At 45.5% G+C, this 23,440-nt stretch overlaps 1 protein-coding gene across 9 annotated transcripts in view; it reads right to left on the bottom strand.

The window, feature by feature from the left end:
- The window catches only part of DIP2C (disco interacting protein 2 homolog C), a 294,103-nt gene that overhangs the window by 232,230 nt on the left and 38,433 nt on the right, over nucleotides 1-23,440 (bottom strand). The window lies entirely within an intron of this gene.

Raw genomic sequence — 23,440 nt, 5'->3', positions numbered from 1 at the left:
GGCTGGACATCACTACCTGGGACCGCAGCAGGCATCCTCCCCGGACCCTGTCAGCCCTGCAGTCAAGTCAATTCTGGAAGAAGCTGACGTGATAACCAGTATTCCCTGAGGAAATCTCCACATGTCTTTCCAGACAAAGGCCCAAGGGTACCCGGTAAATCACCACAGGGATAAAATGTTCGGTTCTTACACAAAAGGAAAATTGTATTAGAGCAGCATTTACTCAAGGATGCTGGTGGGCAGCTTCCCATCCCATCCCAGCAGGGGGCTGAGAACAGCATCCCTGCTTTTCAAGGCTCCAAAACAGAGCATATATTCAGCCTTTATTTAAAAAAAAAAAAAAAAAAAGACCACCTTTACTATTGCTGAACTTTACAATTTTTAAAAATCAACTTATGTTTAGCTAAGCACAAATGTCTTAATTTTCCTGAATGCGATTTCAACTTTTTTCAAATAAAAGATATTCTTGACTTCATAAGCAAAGGTCATTAATTCTAACTAACTTGAAGAAAGCTTAATCTGTATTAAGTAAATAGTTTGAAATATATAATATTTGGAACATCATAATTTTTATTGGTAAAACAAGATAATATCTGAGGGACTGCCGATTATACAAATCCTCATAGTTGAGTTTTATGAGCAAATAGTTTTCTTGAAGTAGAAGAATTCAGCCTATTGTTTTTTCTTCATTTTTGTTTTATGTTGGGGTATACCTGACTAACAACGCTGCATTCGTTTTTTCATTTTATTTTATGTTGGAGTATACTTGATTAACAACACTGTGTTAGTTTTTTCCTCTTTTTTATGTTGGAGCATACTTGATTAACAACACTGAGGTTAGTTGTTTCATTTTTATTTATGTTGGAGTATACCTGATTATGCTGTGTTAGTCTTTTCTTCATTTTCATGTTGGAGTATACTTGATTAACAACACTGTGTTAGTTTCACATGTCTAGCAGAGTGATTCAGTTATACGTATACACGTTGTCCATTCTTTTTCAAATTCTTTCCCCATTTAGGTTATTACAGAGTACTGAGCAGAGTTCCTTGCGCTGTACAGTAGGTCCTTGTTGGTTATCTAGTTTAAATATAGCAGTGTGTACGTGTCAATCCCAAACTCCCCATCTATCCCTCCCCCTACCCCCTGAAACCGTAAGTTCATTCTGTCTGTGAAACACATGGAGACTAAACGATATGCTGTCAAACAATCACTGAAGAAATCAGAGGAAATAAAAAAACACCTAGAAACAGAGGACTTCCCTGGTGGTCCAGTGGTTAAGACTCTGCACTTCACTGCAGGGGATGCAGGTTTGATCCCTGGTCTGAGAACTAAGATCTCACATGCTGTGTGGCATGGCCAAAAAATAAAAAATAAGAGAGTCTGTAGACCTCTGTTGTCCTCCATTTATTAAAAAAAAAAAAATAAAGCACAACGATCCAAAACCTATGGGACACAGCAAAAGCGATTCTAAGAGAGGGATTTATCACAATACAATCTTACCTCAAGAAATAAGTCTCAAACAACGTAGCCTTACACTTAAAGCAACTAAAGAAAGAACAAACAAAACTCAAAGTTAGTAGAAGGGAAAAAATCATACAGATCAGAGCAGAAATAAACGAAACAGAGACAAAGAAAACAACAGGAAACGTCAATGAAACTAAAAGCTGGAAGTGCCCAGATCACCCCATCCAGCCCTGCAGCTGACACCACAGGCCTGGAGCTCAGTGTGAACTGGGGCAAACTGAGCCCTGCAACCAGTGCTCCACCTGCTCACCAACCTCTCCCATCTGTCCTTACACAGCTCAAGGTGTTTACTCAAGAAATATAGAAGTCATGAGTTTCCAAAAAACAGGCTTAGATTCTGACCATAAAATGCAAGCTAAAAACATAAAGATGAATGATACGAAACTTTGGAAATTAACCTAATTTACTGAATACCCAAACTCAAAACTCATCTTCTAAAAGATCAGATGAATTCAATTATTCTTTTTTTTAAATTCAATTATTCTTAAATTTTAATTATTTCTTAAATTTCACTGAGAACCTAGAGTGATCTAGTTCCTTTTTCCCTTTTAATTCCTTTCAATACATCAAAAATCCAACAAACAGTTATTTCATTTCAGAAAAAAGGCTAAGATCACTCTTAAAGTCCCTTTCACAAAACATTTATTGTTCCTCTCTGTTTCATAATAAAATGGGTATTCAGTTTCTAAACATGTACAATACAGTTTTTGTTAAGCAGCATGTATGTGAACAGACACAAGAACATCGTGAACACTTGGTGTGAGCTCTGAATATCCACAAAGCACATTTTAACAGTAAGAGGGAAAGGTATTATGCTATGGATCACCTAACAATTCTTTGTCCTCACCCTGCAGAAAAGCCAGATAAATGCCCCCTGTCCAGAAAAAACAAGAAGTCTTCCTTGGACGAGCAGTTACTCTGTAACTGCTTTCCTCTTACTGCCCTTGACCAATGCAGTCTGCTTCCTGTCTCCTGAGAAACCTGTATGCAGGTCAAGAAGCAACAGTTAGAACCGGACACGGAACAACAGCAGACAGAGTAATAAAAACAGAGACATCACTTTGCCGACAAAGGTCCGTACAGTCAAAGCTATGGCTTTCCCAGCAGTCCTACATGGACGTGAGAGTTGTACCATAAAGAAGGCTGAGTGCCAAAGAACTGATGCTTTCTAACTGTGGTTCTGGAGAAGACTCTAATTTTTAGAGTCCCCTGGACTGCAAAGAGATCGAACCAGTCAATCTTAAAGGAAATAATCCCTGAATATTCACTGGAAGGACTGATGCTGAAGCTGCAGCTCCACTACTCTGGCCATCTGATGGGAGGAGCCAACTCACTGTAAAAGATCCTGATGCTGGGAAAGACTGAAGGCAGAAGAAAGGGGACAGCAGAGGATGAGATGTTTGGATGGCATCATCAACTCAATGGACATGAGTTTGAATAAGCTCCAGAAGATGGTGAAGGACAGGGAAGCCCGGCATGCAGTCGATGGAGTCTCAAAAAGTTGGACATGACTTAGCAACTGATCAACAATGAAGTCTGTAAGATTATTTCAACACGTTCAGCCTTTGATTCCACTGAAATGAGGTCCAAGAGTTAATAACTTAGAAACGGTTTGTGTATTTTTAGAATCCAAGTCTGGACTCTGAGAGAAATAAACACCTTTAATTATCATGAATGAGCTCTCTAAACCTTTCCAGAATCTTTTTAACTTTTTATTATAATGAGTAAAATTTATTCACTCAATACCCGCCAACCTTAGCTGAAACAAAAACTAAGGAGTTCCAACGCAGTGGCAAGACCGAGTCTGTGCTCCACCATCTGCACAGGGGCTGTGGCAGGGTCACCTCCACAGAAGTCTGAAGACACAGGCAGCCTTGGTGTGGGGTTGGGCTACAGAAGGTCACAGAACTGAAAGGGGAGCAGTGTGATCATATGTGGTAAGCTGCATGCCCAAGGAGAACAGGCCAGGTGACCCTCTGGTCCTGCAACCACTTGGCGAAGTCTGAAGAATAGAAACTAGTACATATGAGCAAACGTCCCGATGGGCACATAGGAAAGTGATTCCCTAATTGAGTCAGGATACCACGGGATCCAGGCTTTGAGCTCCTCCCTGCAGCCCCTTCTACAGCAAAGGTGGGTATTTACAGTGAACCATTGTAGGCTCATTAAAAACTCTCCCAGGTATGACTTTCCAGCGTGACAACGAACAGTGTGACAACACAGTAACCAGCTGTGGTTTCGACACATAATGTGCCAAAATGCAGGGCGTGTCAGACTAACACGAAAAACCGCATCTGTTCATGTGCCCCAAAACGAATTCACCACTCTGTCTACACTCGCTGTGCTTCCTTGAGTGATAACAACGGAAAGAAAACCAAAAGGCTGCCTTGTTTCAGGCAATCACCTACTTTACACTTACATACATTTTAAATTATAACATTTTGGTTGCTTTACAGATAATCAGGCAAAAATATAAAATAAAACCATATTAGGTTTATAACACTCAACAATAGTTTAAAAATACACCTGTGCTTCAAAAATCACCATTCCTATTTTAGATGCCAAAATGCATACAAGAGAAGTACAAACACCCTCGATTTTTTAAAAATCTTACACAAAAATGACTTTTATTATTTTTTAATTTCTTTTTTAAGAAACAACTCCTTTTATAACTACAGTTGTTCACAGTTTCAGACAGATGCCAAGGATCGGCTCACTCGATTTCAATTCCATCTGAAGCTGGAAAACTAAAAATACATTTTTCCAGACATGAGGGTTCCCCGTGTGCTCAAACACGCCTGGAATGCAGACGGCGGAGGACTCTTCCTGCCCACTCCACCGTTCTCTGCAGAAAAGACAGCAAGTGAAAACAGACCTGAACTTGGGGGGGAGACACTCGACTCGAGGGGACTGTTGCCACTGAGAGAGGAGACTCCTGGCATGGGGGGCAGAACACTGTGACCCTGAGACTGGCCAGCACCCCGAGCTGAGGCTGAGGCGCTTCCTTCAGAGGAGGAGCCAGTGAGGCCAGGAAACGTGCAGGGAGTGGGAAGGGAGGCGCCACTGAGGCCAGGTGCTCGGGTGCCTGCTGAGGGCTCAGTTCAGGGACCTGGGGAAGGAGAGGTCCCGACACCTGGCTCCACGGATCAGCGGGGCAGGGGTGCAGCCTGTCGCTAAGGAGACACAGGCAGGATCTGGGAGGATCTGAATGGGCTGTTCCTGGTTCACGGGCACACAGTCTTATCCTGGGGGCTCTCTCGGCCACTCTACCCAGCAAGACACAGGACTCATAGAGACCCCGGGGACAGCCATGGTCTGCAGGCCTGCCGTCCATGCCTCCCACCCAAGCTCCCGAAGAGTGTCTGCACCAACCCACACCCACATGCGGCCTCCACAGACACACGATCACAACAGCTGAGGTCTTCACACCACTGACTGCTGCCTCTCCATGGGCCAGAGAACCTCACAGAGAGACTCAAGGAACTCCCCAGAGAGCGGGATGGTCAGCAAAGACGATCCCCCCCGGAACAGGCAATCCCACAGGAGGCACTGCCCATCCTCCTAAGCCCACATCCCACCCTAGTGACTGCGGGGCTGGCACGACCCACCCAGCAAGCCGAGGGAGAGCTCTCTGTGCTTACGCTCAGGGTGGTTCCCCCACGGAGCACCTGGCCCAGAACTTGTCCCACACCCTCCAAAGGAAAACCAAACTGCCCCAGGACCCTGTCACACCAGAGTGCTTGGGAAAATACCGCAAGTTCACCGTTAAGTTCCCACAGGTCAATCAGTACCTGATACCTATGTGAATGTATTTATTACAAAGGACACAAAACAGCAAAGTGAGAACGTTCAACAAAGTATGCAGGCTTACACAACCCCAGCCCTCAAACACAGATCAGCGCTGATCCAGGTCTACTTGATACTAATTCCTTATTCTCATCAACAACACACTGTAACTCCCCAGTGAGATCTGAAAAGTATTTCTGATATATGTTATTAACAAGATCAAATTATATGCCGCTACTGTCGTTTCTAAAGATCCCAATAATAGACTTAGAGGAGATACACTATTTCCATCCAATTTTCTTTCCACCATAGTTTAAATACCTATTACCTCCTCAAAAACCACCTCTCACTAATTTACAGCACATTGAAAGGTGGATTCAACAGGGTCATTTCCAAAACACTCAGAGGCAATGAACAGAAGTGCTGTTTTAATTTCCTATTCCTGCTGTAACAAATTATCACAAATTCAGCAGCTTCTGACACCACAAATGTACCTGCTACAGTTCTGGAGGTCAGAAGTCTCAGCCGGTGAACCGTGAAGCGTGGGCAGGTCTGGCTCCTCCTGAGGTTCCGCGGGATCCATCCCTCTTCCTTTTCCAGCTCCAGGAGGCACAGCATCACCACCCCACCTCTGCCCCCCATCACATCCCCTTCCTCTGACTCTCTTCCCACTCACCAGGACCCCTGTGCTGACAATGGTCCACCCTGATACCTAGGTCGTCTCCCATCTTGAGGTCCCTAATTCAACGACACCTGCAAGCTCCCCCTTCTGCCATGGAAGGGGACACATTCTCACTGGGGATCAAGACATGGACATCTTTAGGAGGCCATTATTCTTCCAACCACAAGTGCTGACAAGTAAAAATTACTTAGACAATGTCTGTGGTTAATTTTATATTTAACTTTTAAATTTAGGACCCAAGTATTATATCACACAAAAACCATATTAATCACTAACCACAAAGTCATGGAATATCAACCAACGTGACTAAAAAAATCAGCCAATCAACAAGTACTGAAGAGCCAAAGTATTTCCAGAGCTGTGTAATGTGATGGAGAAGTGTGTCGGTGTGTGTTCACACGCAGAGAGAGAGACACACAGGGCCCACAGAACCACATGCACACCCAAAAAAGTTTAAAATCAAATATAAGGAGCTTTTAGGTTTAGTATTCTAACTAAATCTTACAATAAAACAGGTTCTTGATCACATAAATTTTTATAGTTTGGGGTTTTGACTTTCTTTTCAAAGTAACTATGCCCCCCACAAAAAAGATTTCTCTACAATTACATAAATGAATTCCTCCATAAACAGGTGTGCTAAAGGAAAAAGGCAAGAACTCTTAATTAGGAGGCTGCCTGTGCCTTGGCCAAGCTCGATTTACTCCTGGCCATTGAGGGAGCGACACTTAGCGACTAAACCACCACCACATTGAGGGAGCAGCAGCCCTAAAATCTGTAGGGGAGAGAAAAACATGACTCTTCACTTAGGTCCAGGCCATATACTTTGGGTTTTCTCCTCAAAGTGCTGGCTTGCTGCTTTTCCTACACATTTTCTCAATTCTAGTCTCTGAAGAAAACTATAGTTCAAGAAAGCTGAAAAAATCATTTGAAAAAAATCTACAGGTGAATCAATAGCCGAAAACAATTAGACTGTTCAAGGCAACTCAGGTTTAAGCCACACACCTGAGGGCTTATAAAGAACAGTAAGGACTGCCTACACCTGGCGTGGGGCAGTGTCTGCATGCCCTCCTCCTGGCCAGGACCATCCTGGTGACGCTTCCTGGAGATCAGAACCTTCCCCAGCTGGTGCATCAGTCATCAAGGCTTCAACGTGGAACATTTTATAGCCAAACCATGTTTCCCTTAAGACAGAGAACTGGATTCGAGGCAGCACAACTGGATTTCTACAACTATCTCAGCTACTGGCTTTTAGGGAATCTTAGGAAGTCATGAGAACCCCAATCTATTAAAATCACAACAGATCCCAGAATTTCCTGAAACATTCTCTCAGTTTGTACTCAGGATTCCCTTGCCAAATCTATTACGGTCCAAATTTCTTACCAAAAAAAAGAACATCACTGCAGAGAACAAGATCAGCTTATACACTGGTCTAAAAATAGGAAGTGAATTTACCCAAGGCTGCTCTTGAGGTGAATTCTCAGCAGAAACTAGAAGCCACCACACTTCATTACCCTCACTGTAGACTGGTGAAGGCTGCACTGAACCAGGCCTCGCTTCTAAAGTAGGACATGTATTACTTCCCAGCCTGCAGGGGGACTGAGGGGAGGCATATATTGAGTTTCTCAAAACTACTAACAGTAGTTCACTGATACTCACAAGTAATTTATCCACCACAAACTTAACAATGACTATGCACTAAAGATGCCTTCTTAGGAACTTCTCTCCTGCTGACACAGTCATAACCAAACAAACAGGCAGGTGGAGGATGCTATGAGGCCAAAGGGACCAGGTCCTCCATCAAACCAGTCACAACCCAAGAAAACAGGAGATGATCCTGGAAGGTTTGAACCCACACACACAACAGCCCAGTCCCTCATGCCTCCCCTCAAGAACGCACTGTCTACTGGTCTTTCTGGGCCCTGAGTCAAAGTGTTCCCATCTGTGAAGCTCCCCGCACTGTGAAAAATCAAGCCCCCACTTCCGGTCCCCAGGACACCTTCATGGCTGCATCCTGGGACTGTGTGGTCAGGCTCGAGCTGCCACAGGGCCTGGGAGGCACCGGTGGACGTGGGGTCAATGTCCATAAACAAAGATCCCTTCTTTCCTTTCTGACTCTTCAGAATGAATGCTGTGTAAATAAGGAAGTCAGACCCGCCCTGTCACAGCCTCAGCACTGAGGGCTCAGCCAACAAGGCCTCTCCACCTGCGCAGTCCCTGCGGGCTCCACCCCCGTCTCAGGGGACCCTGGCAGACACCACCTACACTTCTCTTCTGGGGTCTGGAGTGCTTAATGAGAATGAGGGTCCCGCAGTCCAAGGACTCCACCCACAACCCCTCTGAAGAACAATGTTTCTGCCATCTCAGAACCAGACCCACCAGAAAGCCTGGGAGACACACGAGCACTTTTGTGGGATCCCTGACCTAGCAATCATGTCAAACCCTCACAGTTGGTGCCATCTGGGGTGTAAAGCTGGAAAGGCTTTATCCGAGGGAGTCAGACTAGCGTCTGAAGATGCATTCTAGAAACTATTCAACAGGCAGCCAAAACATACCCCAAAAAACCCCGAACCACTGTCTGTACTCATGGACATGCCCGAGCTACTAGTGCATGCACACACACACACACATACACACATGTGGTGTGTACGGAGAGGTGAGAGCATCCCCATAATGTCCTACTAACTCTAAATGGGCTCCTCCACAGAGGGATGGGGGCCCTCAAGCCTAAGACTGTTGACGCTCTGGAACTCGGCTCTGCTCCAGAGGCCATGAGGACACCTGCGCCAGGGATGACCTGCCTCCAGTCGGCAGTCAAGCAGGAGCACAACCAGCAGGCACACCAAGACCCACCTCCAACCCACCTGCCCAACAGTCCCCTCGAAAGGAGTTAGTAATTCAGAGCTAACATAAAAGCATAGGTGGGATCACGGAGAACACATCCAGAAGTTGGTGACCCTGGAACACGGTGACTTCAGGAGCTGACCTTCCTTTCCCTCCCCTTCCAGTTCGGCTCAGATGAACGTGACTTTTCAGGTCACACAGCCCTGGATACCACATAAAGCTGTCTCCATTTTATGACAGGAGTATGGCTTCTGTCTTCAACAGAGCTGTCTTCTCAGACAAAAATTGCAATCCACAATGCTCAAAAAGGATACAATTCTTAACATGCTACAGGATCAGATAAAACCAAATGAGGCTTAGTCAGCCATTGGTGCCATCCTCACTAAGACACAGGAATCCATGGTGATGAGAGCGACTCCGACAATTCCATGGGGGTGTGGTCCAGAGGAAGAGGCCATGCCCACAGACACCCCTGAAGGACACAAACCCAAACCCTCAGAGTCTCACTGGAACACACACAATGCACATCACAGAGTTCCTCCCATGTCCTGCAAAAGAACCCAGCACATGCGCACACACACACCCACAAGCACACACACACACACCCAATCCCACACCCACAAGCACATACACACCCACCCACCCCATCCCCCACAAGAACAGACACACACACCCACCCCACCCTCCACAAGCACACACATCCATGCGCACACACACACACACTCCACACACACACTCACACCCACCCACTCCCACCCACAAGCACACACACAGGCATACACACACATGCAGCCACTAACCCACACACACACAATCTACCCACACCCACAAGCACAGACACACACCCACAAGCACACACACAAAAACACACCCACATACACCCACAAGCACACACACCCACAAGCACACACACACATACCCACAAGTGCACACACACACACAAGTGCGCACAGACACACACACCCAGAAGCACATCCACACATACAAGCACCCTCACACACACGAACTCTGCCCATTCAGAACAGACTTTCTGGAGATCAACCTCTCCCCTGACTGCTGCATACTCTCATGTGAAACAACACAAAAAGTTCAACATATGGAAGACTCTGGATAAAAATAGAATCGTTTCATATGATTATCATTATAGGGACAACTAATGCCCTGGTTTCTCCAAAGCACAGCACAATATTGAAAGTATGACTAACTTGTTCCCCTAAAAATCCTGACACATTCGAAGCAGGAAGCCAACGCTTGTGTCAGGAGCACAACTCCTCCATCATCGTTCTTTTGCTATTGGAGTCACATAAACAAAGTAACACTGAATCACAAAAGGACGCATCCAGCTGTTCTGACTCACTGCTCCAAATTTAATGTAGAACAGCTAAGAATATCAAGAGACAATTAACAATTAGAACACATTTAACCACCGCCCCCTGACTTCAGGGCTCTGTTCAAGCACTTGACCTTTTCTCTTAATATGAACTTTCCAATAAACTCCGGAATTAACAAGATGACACTTTTTCTTGTGGTGGAGTCAGGAAGAAATTGGTGGAAGGCTGTTCCTTCAGCTGTGTCAGGAACTTTTCTTTAGCAAAATATCAGAGAGGGAGAAGCAGCTCGAGCTTTTTAACATACACATCCAGTCCAGCAAGCAACATTGAGGGAGTGTAAACAGCAGCAGCACATCGTATCAAAGCCGTTTCTTTAAGAAATTAAGCACCCATAGCATCTTTTCAAAATTATTTCATGCTATCTCATAATTAACTCAATTCACAAATAAGAGAAGTCATCCTTGCATCTTTGAAATAAAAGGATAATTTTTTCCCCAAAATACTTTCCCTTTCTTTCAAATGATTGAAATTCAGGGTATTTAACAGGATACTCAAGTTCCTTGACTTCTTAGAAAATAAAATACCTCCAATATCAAAACCTTAACACATAATCCCATAGTTTAGCCAGGTTTGAAGGTATCTAAAAGGGAGCAAAATCTGCCTGCAGATCTGGGGCTGACGTGAAGCTCTGTGCAAATTTCCATCTCGTCTGCCCTTGGTCACATCGAGCCAGTGCCTGAGAGGAAGGCAGAAACCACAGTGCGCATCCTGCAGCCCACTGCCCACGGGAACCCTGTGTGTGCGGCTCCACACTCCTGCCGCAGGGGCTAAAGCAAACCACACAGGCTGCCCTGCGGGAGAAGGCGGCACAAAGGCCCCAAGCAGCCAACAAACGTCAGCTCCATGCATTTCGTTTGTTTCATAACCCATCTGACAGAACTCCCGAGGCCGCCCCGGGCTTCCTGACTGTTCCTCCTCATTCGTCCAGCACAGCTTTTCCCAAAGTGGCCCCAGGGCCTGCAAAGTCCTCGCTCTCACTGACAACTCCTAATACTTCCCTCCACAAAGCCTTTTCAGATTTAGCAGCAGAAAAGCTAAGCGTTTCCTTTGACGTCACTCATTCAGTTCAGTTCAGTTGCTAAATCGTGTCCGACTCTCTGCGACCCCACAGACTGCAGCACGCCAGGCTTCCTTGTCCATCACCATCTCCCAGAGCTTGCTCAAACTCATGTCCAACAAGTCGGTGATGACATTCAACCATCTCATCCTCTGTTGTCCCATTCTCCTGCCTTCAATCTTTCCCAGCATCAGGGTCTTTTCCACTGAGTCAGTTCTTCGCATCAGGTGGCCAAAGTATTGGAGTTTCAGTTTCACCATCAGTCCTTCCAATGAATATTCAGAACTGATTTCTTTTAGCATTGACTGGTTGGATCTCCTTATAGTCCAATAGACTCGCAAGAGCCTTCTCCAACACCACAGTTCAAAAGCACCAAATCTTCGGCACTCAGCTTTCTTTATAGTCCAACTCTCACGTCCATACATGACTACTGGAAAAACCAAAGCTTTGACTAGATGGACCTTTGTTGGCAAAGTAATGTCTCTGCTTTTCGATATGCTGTCTAGGTTGGTCACAGCTTTTCTTCCAAGCAGCAAGCATCTTTCATACATTATGTAGAAGAAATTATGTGCTTCACTTAATATGTACTTCACTCATTATATACAAGAGCATATATATATATATGCTTCCTATTCAATGAACAGAAAAGAAGAAAGAAAAAAAGAAAGGAAAGATGAAAGAAAAGTGAAAAAACAAGGCCCCTGAGGACAGGAACTGTTTCTTATTCACAACTAAATCTCCATCTCCTATTAACAGAACAGGCCTGGTGCCTCCACATTCAACACACAGCAGCTTAATTAGCATGACTGATATTATGTCCATAGGTTGAAATACAAGCATCTCTATGACTTCAAACACCCTGAGTACCCCAGTGGCCCACAAGACTGGCATTTGTACTAGAGCCACTTTAAATGGGCGTCCAAATCTCTGTCCAGGTAATTCATTTATTTTCAGGACTTTTCAGACATGTCTGCCTTTTTTGTTTTTTTTTTTTAGATTACACCACTTATAACCAAGACTAATTCACCCAATTAACTTTCACAATTAAAATGTCAAGCATATGTTAAAAAATGAAAATCATAAGGAAAAGTATTTAAATCCAATACAGCAAGTTTACCCACATCTTTAAATGAGGATATGAAAATGGAAAGTTCTCCTAGGTGGGGAAACAAGTTATCAGACAACCTAAAAACCTCAAGGACAAAGAGTGAGGAAGGAGGAGGAAAGACCTCCAAGCAACATTTGTTCTTTGACTTCTTTGAGCACTTCAAGTCTGAGTTTCCCCCCCACATCCCACAACCTGCCAGTACTGTGTGTTGTTCTGTGTCCCTTCTTGGGTGGCAGTGGGTGCTCTCACCAGACACGACCCTTCCCAGTCCACCTCCTGCGCACCACACACAGCCTCCTAGAAAGGGCCTGACCCACGCGTCTCCTCACTGCTTGAGCACAGGAGTGGCTTCCAAAAATGACACCGGTGCTGGTGCTCCCTGGAGCCAGTGTCCGCTCTTCCAAGTCAAACAGGGCCAGTTTAGTTACTGAAAGAAATGCTTACATGCTGGTCTCATACTTAAACGAACTCAGAAGTTAAAGGACGGCCCTTCTCAGCTGGTGTGCACTCGGCATTGGTTGCCATAGGGATAAAGTGCAGCCACGTGCTTCCCTCATCTTGCCCAACATGAACCATCCCACACATGTGAAACAGGGTCAAAGGTCAGGGTCAGAGCTGCATACTGACCATCTCAAATGTGCAAGAACATTGCTCCAGTTTCTACAGAAAATGCCTGCAAACATTCGTAACAAATGAGTTAAGAGCTCACAGGAGGTTTCTGTTATGTTCCCTAAGAACACCAGAAAACCGGTGTGCAACAAAGGATGGGCCAGGAAAGGCAGGCAGGGCACCCATGCCTCCAGGCTAGAAACTGGCACAAGCTCAGGCCCCACCCAAAGCCAGGGACAACAGGGGCCAGGGAAGTCCTCAAACTCATCCAAGCGTAGGACTCACAAGCATCAGGGCCAATGGATCCCCAGTACTAATTACAAGAAAACACACCTAACACCTCTCTCCACCATCCTCCTCAAGCTGAGCCGGGAGTGGACACTCAGTTTCAGAAACCCTCCCCCAAGGCAGGGCACATCCCAGTGTGGGACCCACTGGAAAACCAGCAAGAAACCTTCTCTCAGGTGGCAAGCACAGTTATGAAATGACACCCATAAAGACCACAATCCATCCCCCAGCTGGCCCACGATTGCCCGGTGCCAGCACATTTCACCACGACAAGAAAACACATTCATGAGAACCTCAGCCTCCTGACTGGATTCTTCTCCCGGTGAGGCCCCCACCATCAGCCAAAAGAGAGGCTGCCAGACTGTCCTACGTGGGAGAGGGTTTGAGAAGGGACTCCCCCCAGGATGTGTGCAAGGTCTGTGTACTCGCACCCGTGGAGGGTGTTTACCACTCACAGAGATTAAAATCAACCAAAGTAACTTCCCCCAGACTCAGCGTCCACACATACAAAATGCCAGCTCAACAGATAAAATAACGTGGTTTACTTCCATACATAATCACCGATTTTGGCATCTAATCTACGTGCCTGCCAGACGGGGAGGGGTCGGTACCACCAACCCAGGAATCAACTGGGAGGAAAGTCAAGGCATCAAACGGCTCCAAAGTTTCTGTTCTTGGCAAGGCTAGACCAGGCAAAACCCACGGCAGCATCCACCCATGACGGCTTTGCTTCCAACTTCTTTTAATAATTGCCATTGTTCCTAATTCATGATAATTGGAAGGGGAACTTAACAGCAGGTAATTAAGCCACTGCACCATCTGCTACTGAATTACAATGCCACACATTCGTAATAAAAGTGGACTTTATACCAGGAACTGTGGCCTAGAAACGCAGTCCAACAGGCTCTTCCCCGTGCCTCCCTCGGGTTGCAACCCCTGGCGGGGAGAGGCCCAGACCCCCACTCTGCAACTCATTTGGGTCTGACCTTCGCCCACCCAAACCTACCCCCTGCCCTCACCTTCCTCCAGCCAAAGAGCCTCAGGGAGTTTTTTCTAAAAGATGGCCAGGGAGCCTGCATTCTCCCCACCAGCGACTGCACGCACACCACTTTCCACGGTTGCCAAGGACCAGGAAGGCAAACTCCGCCACCACTCCCAGGTTCTCGTTTCAAAACGCAAGAGCATCTGAATTCACATCAGTGACCACACAGATGACACGGATGACAACACAGCTTCCACACCTGGGTGGGACTCTGCGCCGAGCCCCATGTGGGTCCACAATCTGAATCCACATGACAGAGAATTAATTCTGCCATTTCCCTCAGCATAGACACGGGGACCTGCCAAGTATTCTTGAGATAGCCAATAGCCGCTGGGGGCTCCATCTCTCACTGCTTCTGCCAATATTCAAGCGATAAAAATAGCAATCATGTGTGAGCCACTTGCTTTGTCTTTCAGGAGAAGTCATTTGTGCAGCTGTTAAGAAGAAGAAATCAAATGGTATATGTCTTCAATCTAAGCCCACAGACCACACGGCCCCTTTCTGTGAGGCCCAGAAACTCACAGGTAGTCTTACCGGGGCCGGGTTGTATATTAACGGGGAACAGGCTGCCGTGCTGAGGGTTTTGTCTCCTCCAATACATTCAACTGATCGAGCATCCACCACTGACACATCAAGGTCATTTATAGTCACTTACCCACAATTACACAAGGGAAGTAAGGACACTGCTTTACCAAACTTCAGTTCTCTAAGACACGGCCCCATCCAGATAAATGTTTATGAGATGTCCACGTTCCTGGGAGGCTAGAAGAGACAGCTAACAGCAGTTGTCCAGGGCTCTTTCTTCACTGGAACTTGACTCACCTGGAGCAGCATCACCGATGGGTTTCACCGATGAAGCAGGCAACCACTTGGAAGAGTTCCTGGGCTTCTGTGTTGAAAATCCGTACCAAGCACCGCTTACAAGAGCCTCCAAACAACAGGAACTGTAGCTCATGTCAGATCATACAAAAGGGCTCTTGGAATGCAACCCTACCAAATACCACCTCATTTCCTACTCCCAACTAAATTACTCTCTGTCTGCCAGTGTTTCACCGATGGACTGAGGCTCAGGGTCTAAGGGAAGACACTCTGGGGGAATCCCTGCACACCCAGCACCCTTTCTTCCAGTGTTATCCTGAAGACTGCTGAGAAGGGCCTTTCTCCTTCCTCAGTACAACAACTCTGGCTTGTGGCACCACTCCCCACCCACCACTCTGTCTACCCCTCAATTACAGGCTTTTGTGGGGGAAAAAAAATCAGTTCTTTTTACTTTGGGTTCCAAAACAAGTACATAATTTCGAACCATTTCATCAATTAAATTATCAAGCAGCAGTTTGTAATCTGGACCACAATCTGATGCAAAATTCTCAAGTAATTTGGGTGGCAATAATAGCTCCTATTTACATTACAGACAAACAGATGAAAACTTCAACTAATCTGTACATATTGTTTGTGGGACCAATTTCATAAACAAACCAGCTATTCAAGCAAAAAGAGTGTCTTCAGTCAAATGCAAATTAATTCGCTTCCCTCATAAAAGATCTTCTTCATTTCCAATAGAGATTTTTAAACCTGCGGTAGGAGGAAATGCCATTAATCTACAAGCCTCTGTCTGTGTCCTTCCTTCCCACAAGGCGAGCCCGCCGAGCAGAGTGAAGCAGCACAGAGACAGCACACGGGTCCAGGGGCAGGCTGGGAACCAGCCTGAGGCACAGGACTGCCTGGCGAGCTCCCCCACCATGCGGCACCCCTCAGGGTCCCATGCGGTCAATCCTGAAGGATGCAATGCTGAGCCCCCAGAGCGATACACAGCCTGTGGGGACACCCTCCTGTAATGAGCAGAGAACATAGGGACAGGCCTCAGGAGCGGTGCCCAGGGCTCTCAACAAGGCATCCACCTTGATGCCCTAGGGAGCAGCAGGTGATTAGGAGGTCCCAGCCAGGAGACTGGAATCAGGGGCCCCACTCAGGACACAAACTCAAAAGTTCTTTTCCAGACAGCCCTCAGATTGGGAGAAAATAATAGCAAATGAAGAAACAGACAAAGGATTAATCTCAAAAATATACAAGCAACTCCTGCAGCTCAATTCCAGAAAAATAAATGACCCAATCAAAAAATGGGCCAAAGAACTAAACAGACACTTCTCCAAAGAAGACATACAGATGGCTAACAAACACATGAAAAGATGCTCAAAATCACTCATTATTAGAGAAATGCAAATCAAAACCACAATGAGGTACCATTACACGCCAGCCAGGATGGCTGCTATCCAAAAGTCTACAAGCAATAAATGCTGGAGAGGGTGTGGAGAAAAGGGAACCCTCTTACACTGTTGGTGGGAATGCAAACTAGTACAGCCGCTATGGAAAACAGTGTGGAGATTTCTTAAAAAACTGGAAATAGAACTGCCATATGACCCAGCAATCCCACTTCTGGGCATACACACTGAGGAAACCAGATCTGAAAGAGACACGTGCACCCCAATGTTCATCGCAGCACTGTTTATAATAGCCAGGACATGGAAGCAACCTAGATGCCCATCAGCAGATGAATGGATAAGGAAGCTGTGGTACATATACACCATGGAATATTACTCAGCCATTAAAAAGAATTCATTTGAACCAGTCCTAATGAGATGGATGAAGCTGGAGCCCATTATACAGAGTGAAGTAAGCCAGAAAGATAAAGAACATTACAGCATACTGACACATGTATATGGAATTTAGAAAGGTGATAACGATAACCCTATATGCAAAACAGAAAAAGAGACACAGAAATACAGAACAGACTTTTGAACTTTGTGGGAGAATGTGAGGGTGGGATATTTCAAACGAACAGCATGTATACTATCTATGGTGAAACAGATCACCAGCCCAGGAGGGATGCACGAGACAAGTGCTCCGGCCTGGTGCACTGGGAAGACCCAGAGGAATCGGGTGGAGAGGGAGGTGGGAGGGGGGATCGGGATTGGGAATACATGTAAATCCATGGCTGATTCATATCAATGTATGACAAAACCCACTGGAAAAAAATAATAATAATAATTTAAAAAAATAAATAAATAAATAAAAGCCATTCAGTGCTTATCCACGGCAGGGAAAAAAAAAAAAAAAAGAAACACTAACCTAAGAAAAAAAAAAATAAAAAAGTTCTTTTCCCTCCTGAGGGATGGACTGTGAGCCTAGGGTTAGGACATGCACACTATTCACATACAGAATGGATAAACAAGGTCCTAACTGTAGAGCACATATCCTGGGGTAAACCATAATGGAAAAGAACATAAAAAAGAATGTAAATGTATATAAATGAATCACTATGCTGTAATTAACACCACACTGTAAATCAACTATACTTTAATAAAAGTACATTAAAAATAAAAATAATAAAATTCTTAAAAAGTAGGGGAAAAAAGTTATTTTCCCTTCTTTACTGAGATGTGACACTGTTAGTTCAGGGTGCACGTAACAATCTGATAAATTTAAACAGCATCACATGACACTACAGTCAGGCTGTGAACTCCTCCAACCCCGCAGTCTCACTTTGTCTTGCTGTGAGAACACTTCAGATCTACTCTCTCAGCAATTTTCAAGTACATAGTAGTCTTGTGAGCTACAGTCACTGCATCCCACCCCCAGAATTCTCATCTTACAACTGGGTCTGAGCCCTGTGACCATCATCTGCCCATCCCTCAGCCTCTGGCACCACAGTTACACTCTCTGCTTCTATGAGTCTGACATGTTTAAATTTCACATATAAGCAGGATCATATAGTATTTGCCTTTATTTTATTCAAATATAGTTGATTTACAATGTTGGGTCAATTTCTGCTGTAAAGGGATATGATATTCATTTTCATATTCTTTTCCACTATGGTTAATCACAGGATACTGAATATGGTTCCCTGTAATATACAGTAGGTCCTTGTTGTTTATCCATTCTCTATATAATAGCTTGAATCATGCAGTATTTACCTTTCTCCAACCTATTCCACTTAGCATAATGTCCTTCAAGTTCACACACACTGTTGCAAATGGCAGGATTTCCTTCTTTTAATGGTTGAATTGTACATATATCACATTTTCTCTATCCATTCATCCACTGATTTTCAGACTTAACATTGCTTCCACATTTTGGCTACTGTAAATAATGTAGCAGTAAACATGACTGTACAGGTGTCTTTGAGATTTTTATTTCATTTCCTTTAGATAAATACCCAGAAGTGAACTTGCTAGATCATATGGTAGTTCTATTTTTAATTCTTTGAGGAATCTCCATACTGTTTTCCATAGTGGCTGCACGAATTTACATTCCTATCAACAGTGCACAAGGGTTCTCTTCTCCACACCCTCACCAACCTTGACATCTCTTTTCTTTTTGATATGGACCATTCCAACAGGTGTGAGGTGATATCTCACTGTGGTTTGATCTGCATGTCCCTGATGACTAGTGATGTTGAGCATATTTTCATGTACTGTTGGTCACGTGTATGTCTTCTTTGGGAAAATGTCTATTCAGATTCTTTGGTCTTTTTTAAAATGGACTGCTGTGATTTTGGTTTTCTTTTTTCTTTTTTTTAATTTAGTTGTGTGAGTTTCTTATAAAATCCTGTGATTCTTATAAAATCCTGTGATCAGGTAAAACCCAGGACTGACTCCAGGTCTGAAACTCCATGGTTTGCATTCAGCTGCCCGCATTAGTGAAAGGGTGCGACAACTCCATAAAAGAACAAACCTCTGATAATCCTGGTTGATGTCACAATATTTATCTCAAAACATAAAGGTATTGATGAAATGCTTCCCCAGGAAAGAGCTCAAAGCTGACACAGTCTCCTTTAATTATTAAAGCCTTAAAATCCACTCAATAAATTATTTTAATCTAAATCTCCAGCACAGTGCCTACAACACAGTTGGCAGTAATTCGTCTGGCTAGCAGATGTGGACCCAAAGTCCCTAGCCCTCTGCATGGACATCTGCCCTGTTGAAGTTCATGCGTGGTTCCACTGAATGACATCCACCTTTCTGGATTCATGCCCCGTGTTCCCAACTCCCTGAAACCACAGAAAGAGCCCTCTGAAAGAGTCTGAGGCCTCTGCGGCTGCAAGAGATCCTCACAGCAGGCTTGACAAATACAGCAAGAAGCCTTCTACCTCAAGCCTGTATTCTCAGGTAGGTCTGAACCTGACTGGCCTAATCCTCCAGCAGTGTTTCTCAAACCTCATCCTGCACCAGAGCCCCCGAGAAGGCTCAGTGAAACACAGGCTGGCAGGTCCTCCCAGTGCCCGGCTCCTGATTCTGCAGGGCCAGGCCCAGCAGCTCACTCCTGACATGCTCCCGGGCTGAGACGCTGGAGCCCTGCTCCACCTCCCTGGAGAGCTGCCCTCCTCGACACATTAAGGGACCAACCTGACTTTAGTTCAGCTACTTCCTGCTCCTCCTCACACCCTCCTGAGTCTGCACAGGGAGCCCACCTTGTGTGACAAGGCGCTCTTGCTCTTTCCAACAACAAAGTCCCACCCGCCTCACAGCAGATGAGTAGACGCTCTCCTGATTCAGATCTGCTACACAGCATGCAGCCACTAAAAATAACATTCGGTAAGAACACTTGTCAACATGGAAATTTTTCATGATACAGTACTGGCAGAAAAACAGCAAGTAATAAGGCTTGAACACAGAACACAGAAGTACTGGTTTAAGGTATAGATGGGTAGATAGATGGGTAACTGGGTGGATAGTTGGATGGATAAGTGGATGGATGCATACAAGGTGGATACTGAGAAATCCCTGGAAGGAAACATATTACAATATTAGAAGAGGTTACTCATGGTGGTGAGATTACTTTGTGTTTTTTACCAATGATTTTCAGTTAACACTATTTAATAACAGGAAAAAATAAGTTGCTTTAACTTTGTCTGAAAATGCTTTAGGAAGTGTGTGTTTTCCTGACACCTCTTGATCATGTCACTTTCATTGGTTACGCTCATTCTCATTCATCCCAGAGTCAGTGTGACACGGTGGGAAAGTATATCTTTTGAGTCCAAAAACTTAGTTCTTAGCCTTCACATCTGTATACTGGAGGCAGCAGCTCCCCTTCCACTTCAATGGGCCACAAAGAGCACATGAAACCACACACAAGGAGCTCCCAGAAACCTCAGAGCACAAATGCAAGGTGAAGTCAGCGATCGATTTGACTCCTCAGCTCCTCTTGGATTCTCGCTGCTTCCTCCACCACTCAGTGTGCATCTCACCCAAAAGACACAAGAAATGCTGCATTTTATTTTAACATAGTTGCAAATATACAATGGAGTCCACTCTTGAGTGATCTGGAATCCACTCCAGCCAACACCAGGAAAGCATGCGGCTCCTGCCTGCATCAAAGAGCAAAGCAACACAAGCCCAGGTTTATAGAGCCTGGTGCAGGACTGCCTTCCAAAGTCAGCTGAAGCCCATTTACAGATACTTTAAATATCCAAGATACAGAACTAAGCAACTTGCTCATTCAAGAAGGATTAACGAGCAAACCCTAAGCAATTGTTCACCCTAGTGGGCACAAGGAAAATGACAAAATAATGCTGAGATGCACGTGCATCACCATGACAACAAAGAGAAGGAAGCAACTGCACGTGGGCTGGAGAGCTGGGTCCCAGGAGCCCAGAAACCCTCCACACATTCTCTGGGTGCAACAGGCTGCACCCACACCCCCACCTTCACCCGCTGTGGCTTCTAGCAGCACAATCAACACCAAGACTCACTGTCCATCTTAAAGCAGACACCCAGGAACCATCACCTCACACTGCACTTTTGCTAGATAAATCTCCTGCATTTTAATCCAGGCTCCAAAAGACAACTCTGAAAATAAAAATATGTCAACCTAATTTACAGGAGTTTATTCAGCTGGCCATCATTCATACTAACAACTACAAAACAATGTGAACTCCACTGCAGCTAGCAGACAAGCTCTCTATATCCGATGGCCAACCAGCATCTGCCAGGGCCAGTCAGATGGACATTAAGTCCCATGACCATGACTAACAGTCACTCACACACCAGCTTCAGCCCAGAGGAAAAACCATGTAAAAAGTTAAATACGTACTAAAAACAGGCAGCTGGCAGCACCCGATTCCTGAATTGGACGCTGCTCAGAGGGCTTTCATGGCCAGTGTGGCTCTGATGAGGCTCATCCCCGCCCCCCACCCCACCCCACAGGGAAGCAGACTGGAGCCTGGTTCCTCCAAGGCCTGTGGGCCAAGCGGCCAACAGCAGACAAGACATCCTCTCCACAACTTCCAAGGGCTGGGGAAGGACAGAGGAGTTATGAACAGGAGGAGAAGGCCTGGGGGGAAACAAGTCTCCTGATTTTACAAAAGATGTGAAGCCATGCAGGGCCTCACACATACCTGACCCGTGTACTGCTGTTTCTCTCAGGTGATGGCCATTAGTAGCTCCCAACATATCCAAATAGAGACCACCTCTCCAAATTATATTGATTTATTACTCACAAATGGGGAACAGTTAACTGCCCCCCAAAATAAAGGAATTTAACCTGAAACTGTATATGACAAAATTTATTTGAAAATAACCCTTCAAGCTTAAAAGAATTAAACAGTGAGGAATATTGCACTAGATGGCAATAGAATAAAACAGTGAAGGTTAATTGCCACAGAGGGCCCTAGAAAAGGGCCGTAAGCAGAGTGTGGAGATTTCCATAAAACAAACAGAAGAGATGCATCTAATGAGACACAGGATGAGCCACTGGGCTCATCCCAAGATAACAAACTACCCACACTGTACTCAAAAGTAAAGCAAGCTGCCACACTGTGAATAAATGAAAACACATAAGCTTGGAAGCAGTGTTCTGACAGGATGCTGCTTCCAAATTTCAATCTTATTAACCCTCAATCCTGTCAACACACACACTCAACAACAGCCACACTAGCTAAACACCTGTGACCTGCAAGGTGCCATATGCACACCTCCGATCTTCACAACCACCTTACCACTGGGGTGAAACTAGGACCCCATCTGACAGATGAGAAAACAGAGGGAAGGAGGAGTTACCGAACCTGCCACAGCCACACAAGTGGGAAAGGACAGCTGCCACCGCCAGGACATGGACCTACACATCCACTTAAACCAGCGACCGGCCACCCCCATGGAGCTCAGCTGCGTGCACCTGCTGTCAGGTGCGTCCACATGGGGGGCTGGGGCAGGAGGGGGCACCCACCTGACAAGCAAGCCCTGGAGGAACGGTCCCAGTGCCGCCTCCTCTCCACCTCACCTCCGTTTCCGGTCTCTTTCTCCACCACACACACCTTCATTTCTCCGCTGCTTTCTTCCGGAGCCCATCAAGTGGCTCCACCTGTTTAGAGAGGCCCAGCACTGCATCCCACGACGTTCTGGCCTCTTCTGGACGGGATTCGAGATGGGGAAGTGCCCGCGCAGAACAGGGGCTGGAGACCACCGATCGAGGTAATTCAGGAGAATACCAGGGCCACAGATCGTGAGTCCGGTAAAACCTATTCCTGCTGTTTCACTGGAACTCCCATCGAAGACTACTGCTGAACCAATCCGCTAATTTCCCCCAAGAACCGCTGGCACCTATTCTTTTGTTTCAGATACCACTCTCCTGTGAGTTACTGATAAGAAATAAGATCGAAAGCCTCAAAGTGAAAGTTGCTCAATCCTGTCTGACTCCTTGCGACCCCATGGACTATAAAGTCCATGGAATTCTCCAGGCCAGAATACTGAAGTGGGTTGCCTTTCCCTTCTTCAGGGGATCTTCCCAACCCAGGGCTCCCGCATTGCAGACGGATTCTTTACCAGGGAAGCCCAAAGCCTCATCTATCATACAAAACTCATATATGAGGCTTTGGGCAAAGAGTCGGATAGGACTGAACGACTTTCACTTGGAGGCTTCCAATCTTGTTTCTTATCTGTAACTCATAGGAAAATGAAAGTCTCTCAGTCACGTCCAACTCCTTGCGACCCCACGGACTATACAGCCCATGGGATTCTCCAGACCAGAATAAACGAGTGGGTAGCCTTTCCCTTCTCCAGGGGCTCTTCGCAACCCAGGGATCAAACCCTGGTCTCCTGCACTGCAGGCCAATTCTCT

Source organism: Dama dama, chromosome 23 (assembly GCF_033118175.1).
Source record: "Dama dama isolate Ldn47 chromosome 23, ASM3311817v1, whole genome shotgun sequence".
Taxonomy (NCBI): domain Eukaryota; kingdom Metazoa; phylum Chordata; class Mammalia; order Artiodactyla; family Cervidae; genus Dama; species Dama dama.
Note: the sequence above shows the minus strand (reverse complement) of the source record. Positions and strands in the feature narration are given on the sequence as shown.